Source organism: Mus caroli, unplaced genomic scaffold (genome assembly GCF_978045245.1).
Source record: "Mus caroli unplaced genomic scaffold, Mus_caroli_1 scaffold_1, whole genome shotgun sequence".
Lineage (NCBI taxonomy): Eukaryota > Metazoa > Chordata > Mammalia > Rodentia > Muridae > Mus > Mus caroli.
In genome coordinates, this window is record NW_028227256.1 from 54,404,894 (window position 1) to 54,409,932 (window position 5,039).

The window sequence follows — 5,039 nt, forward strand, 5'->3', positions numbered from 1 at the left end:
TTGATATGCACCTCATCCATGCATGTCCACAAGTCAGCCTTTCACAGCTTCCTCCTCATCCCCTGGCTCTTTCATTCTTTCTGCCGTATCTTCCATAATGTTCTCGGGACTTTGCATGAGGAAGAAGGTGATATAAATGTCCAATGTATAGATGAACACTCAACTATTTGTTCTCAGCACTTTGACCATGTATGAGTCTTTGCATTAACCACTACCCACTTCTGAAAGAAGTTTCTTTGACCAAAGTAAAGTGCAGCACAGCTCTAAACATAAATATTTGGAAGGCAGTTTGACAACATGACCATTTAGAGAATAGCCACCAATACATTCTCCACTGGGGTCTATGATATCCTCAGTCATAGACTTTTGACCAGGCATGAAATAGCGTCTGTGGAACAAGCAATTAAAGCCTATTAGAAAATGGCTGTGATCACCATTCTGCCATTGTACCAGTGGACCCAACTTGCCTGGAAGGTTGGAATTGTAATATGCAGGGTCCAGTTTGGGGTAGGACAATTGATGGGTTTTGTTTGCTTGTTTTTTGTTTTTCCTTCCTCAACAGCGTTCTAGCACTACAAAGGCTAACCATCTTAGGAGCTCCCTAGTCAGTTTAAGATAGATTTTCTATGTCCTGCAATAGGATCTTTCCATCTATGGTTGGTAATAAAGAGCAATAATAATAGACTGAATTGATTGGGTGTCTCTAGGGCTGCCCTGAACAATACCTTACATGGAGGCAACCTCTACCTAGCACTGAGATTGGTGTTGCTAACTGTGTCTTCAGGGCAAAGCAAGTTGTCACTGTTCAAAATCCTTTTCTTAAAATTATATTTTTAATTAAATTACAAAGTGGTGAGTTTTCAGTGGGGTTCATAGTTTGTCCTTAGCTTTATTTCACTCGCATACCTCCTTCTTCCCTCTTCTCCCTAGCCCTACCCCTGCTTGAATGCATAGTCTCCAGAACCCTTCCCTTTTCTCCCATATCTCATGTGTTCTAATATCTCCTCTTACTGTGTTTGTTTTTACTTGAGTTGAAAGCTTATTGGTTTCTATATAGTTTCTTCATGCTCACTTCATTTTAGTTAACTTCTTTTCTCCTATCCTTGTTCCCATCCTCACCACTCCAATACCTACTTGAACCTTTCTTTCTGTCCCCCAGAATTTACCTCTCTACTTTTATTTGACCTATATTCTAGTATCATCCTTCCCCCCACCCCTCCCCTCCCCAGTGGCCATCTTCTAGATTCCTGGCTTTCATTTGTGCTCCAGGTTAATTCACAGACAGCTGTGATGCTATTTAGAAAAATTCTGAGAATATTTACAAGGAAGGTAATTGAACTAGGTTCCACGATATAGGTCAATATACCCAAAATCACTTCTGTCTTTACATAATAGGATTGGGCAATGGAAATTTGAAATTCTAACATCACTTCTAGTAGTAGTAATTTATGACTTACAGATGAATCCCACAGAAAGCAAATAATATCTATAAGCTTCCAACTTTCTAAAGTTTTAAATAATACCAATAAAACACTCAACTGGCTTCTATGTATTTGTTGATAAACCATTTTTAAATATTGTACAGAAATTCAAAGAACTGGACTGGCCAGGACAAGTTTGAAAAAGAATATAGAGAAAGAACTTAGACTTCTGGCTTCATAGCCCACTATCGAGTTGGGGTAAGGAAGACATGTGGTAAAGACAGGCAAAATGACTGTTCAAAAACAATAAACACCCCAGGAAACTCACAAGGTGTAAAAACAATTTGATATCCATATGAAAAAAAGAATGTGAATTCTAATAGATCACAAGCGTCATATGTAAATACATCTGGAAATGGATCATAAGTATAAACGCAAAAAGCTAAAACTGTTTTTGCAAGAGAAACCTTTTTGTTTGCATTGGGTAAAACATTTCCATATAACATTGTATAGCTATTTTGAGTATTAAGTAAGAAAAAGAAAAGCTTTTAGCCAACACATATGGGATCCTTAGTAAATGCAATCTCTTGCTGTTGAATGTATACACTGCTTAAGGTTTATATATACGTTTAAACTTGAACCAAATAGTGGCCATAGGCAAGATTATCAGCTGTATTCTTATATGTCCAGTAAGTGCAGCTGGAAGAAGTTAAGTGACTTCAATTGTTCGGTATCACTAAAGAAGACAAAAGTGAATTTGGCTTTTAGAACTGGCATGCTCCACTTCCAAAAGCATCAACAAGGCCTCGTTTTCCTCATACAGCAACAGTCTAGGTGAGTAGCCATTGCTGGTATTGCAATCCACTCAAGTTCCAAGTTCAGACTCAGGGACACAGTGTGCACAAAGGCTGCAGCATGAAAGAGCGCCTCGCTCCTTCTTCTCACCCCCTCTTCTAGATCATATACAGACTTTCTCAGACATCTTACTATCTAGAACTAGGTTGTAATACCCGTGCCTTGGTTGCCACCTGTCTCTGCTTTTCCCCAGTTGGCAGAATCTCTGACACATACTTAACAAAACTGTAATTTGTTTTAGCAGAGAAAATGGAGGACAGGATCCATGATTGGCGTCTGTCAGAGCCACACAGTGACACATAGATTTAACTGCATTTTTTGGCTTTAATTCTAGTTCTTGTGCAGCTACATAAAAGCACTGTGAAACTGCTAGTATCGGGATACAAGCATGAACGTTGCATTCCCAGACCTCAAGAATTTATAGTTTACCAAGAAGACAACAGATGCAAGCAAGTAAAATCATATTTTAAGTTTACCATTCAACACATATAAACTATTAAGTTTAGTTACATATATGTACTTACATATATGTACACACACATACACTACACACCACACACACACAGGCATACAGCACACACCACACACACACCCACCATACCACACAAGCATTGGGTGCATGGGAGGAGTCTGACTGGAGTTGAAGGCAGGTGTGGAAGGGTGAGTAGCTATTTACCAGGTAGACTTCACCAACAGTACACAAGGGAGTACAGAGAGAGGGGAATTTTTAAAGGCAAGAGAATCAAGCAAGGATGTCATTTCCAGAGCTCAATATGACATTATTTATTGGAAGTTTAAAAAAATTCAGGAAGTGGAGCTGGAGAGCTGGCTCAGCAGTTAAGAGCATTGATTGCTTTTCCAGAGGTCCCAGGTTTGATTCCCAGCAACTACATGGTGGTTCACAACCTTCTATAACTCCATATGATCTGACAACCTCTTCTGGACTTGACCGGCACCAGTCCCACAAGTGGTACACAGACATACACGCAGACAAAACACTCATACACATTAGATACATACATTTTTTTCTTAATGTATGAAGATGTTTAATTGGATTGTTAGCAATTTAGAACACCAGTTTGTGAGGATACAACCAAGTTGTCACGGAGAACTGAGACCGCGTGTAGACCTGGAGCTGAGGAACAGCTTTGATCTTTGGCAAAATCTGCACGTCTTCAGTTTTCTGATGAACCTTGCGCTGCTCTGTAATCTTGTCTAAGCTCTTTCCCTCCTGCTTCCTGCGCTTGCGCAGCTGCTGCTTCTTGACGTAAGTGTCAGTCAGGTGCTTGGGGGAGTTTTAACCTTGTTGATATCAGCTTTTGTAGAGGTAGTGATGACAAACTTTTGGTGTGTTCTGCGCAGAGAAAGTCAATTGGAGGACAAGAGGTCCAGTCACACGTAGCAAGCCACTGCCCAACTGCTTCAGAAGAAAAACCACACTTGCCCCTGTGCGCCCAGTGAGGATGATCAGGTTGGTCCTAGGGGTGGTGCTAGAATGTCGCCTACTCACGTGCTGACGCAAGGGCTTTTGGTCATGACTTAGCAGCTTCTGTATGTCTTCGGTAGGATAATACCTCGGCATTTTTCGAAGCTTCGCCATCCGGGTACCACCGTTCTTGTTTCCACCATCCGTTTTTGAGACTGTAGCAAGGACTTAATCCCTTTTCTTCTTTTCAGCCTTGGATTTGGCAGCTGAGTATTTCCTTTTGTGCAAGGCCTTTCTGGAATACATAGCAGATCGGTTGTACCTGCCAATCTTCTAACCAGGTCAGGATTTTGGCTGCAATGGGGCTTCCCTTTCTTGAGCCTTTTAATCTCCAGGGCATCCTTTTTTGGCTGTGCGAGCGGCTGGGTAACCAGCGGCAGCAGCATCCCTGCCAGTCTTCCTGACTGCAGGTTTCTTTTCCTTTGTTTCAGGCTTTTCCGTTTTTTTGTTTGTTTTTGTTTGTTTTGTTTTGTTTTTTTCACCCGCCATCTTGCAAGATGGGAAAGAGAACCAAGACCCCACTTGTGGGAAGCCACATACGCCATTACAAGATGGCGCTGGCTACTGCTGGCCACCACCCATGAATATGGGTAAACAACCAATGTGCGCATGTGCAAAAGAGTTTTTTGCCGAGTCACTGCCTGGCCGAGGCATGTTAATGATGTACTGAAAGCATAACCAATCAGGTGTAGACATGCCTCTCCTAAGCCTATATAAGCAGCACCGGATCCGGGGCTCCGGGTCTTTCGAATCAGTAGTAAATGCTTTCCCAATAAACGTGTTGCAGAAGGATCCTGTTGTGGCGTCTTTCTTGCTGGCGAGTCAGGCGTCTACACCCACTTCTGGTCTATAGACAATCCCATACATAAATTTTAAAGGAGGTGCTAGAGAAATGGCTCAGTATTTAAGAGAACTTGCTGTTCTTCCAAAGGACCAGGGTTTGATTCCCAGTATCCAGGTCAGGAAGCTCAGAATTGTCTTTAACTCCAGCTCCAGAGTACTGACACCTTTAGCCTTCTTGAATATCTGCACTGAAGTGCACAAAACCACATGCTCTCTCTCTCTCTCTCTCTCTTTCTCTCTCTCTCTCTCTCTCTCTCTCTCTCTCACACACACACACACACACACACACTTTAAAATGAAAAATATAAATCTAACCTACAGGAAGTGCATGATGGGATGGGATAAAGATGAGGCTTTACAAAGGAGAGAAGGAACAAAAATGCAAACAAAACACCCCCTAATTACTCCCCACATGATAAACAAATGTCAAGGTG

The 5,039-nt window shown here is 41.7% G+C and overlaps 1 pseudogene; it reads right to left on the reverse strand.

The window, feature by feature from the left end:
• Positions 1 to 3,342: 3,342 nt before the first annotated feature.
• Positions 3,343 to 4,056, reverse strand: LOC110295279 (large ribosomal subunit protein eL6 pseudogene; annotated as a pseudogene).
• Between the last annotated feature and the right edge of the window lie 983 nt (positions 4,057 to 5,039).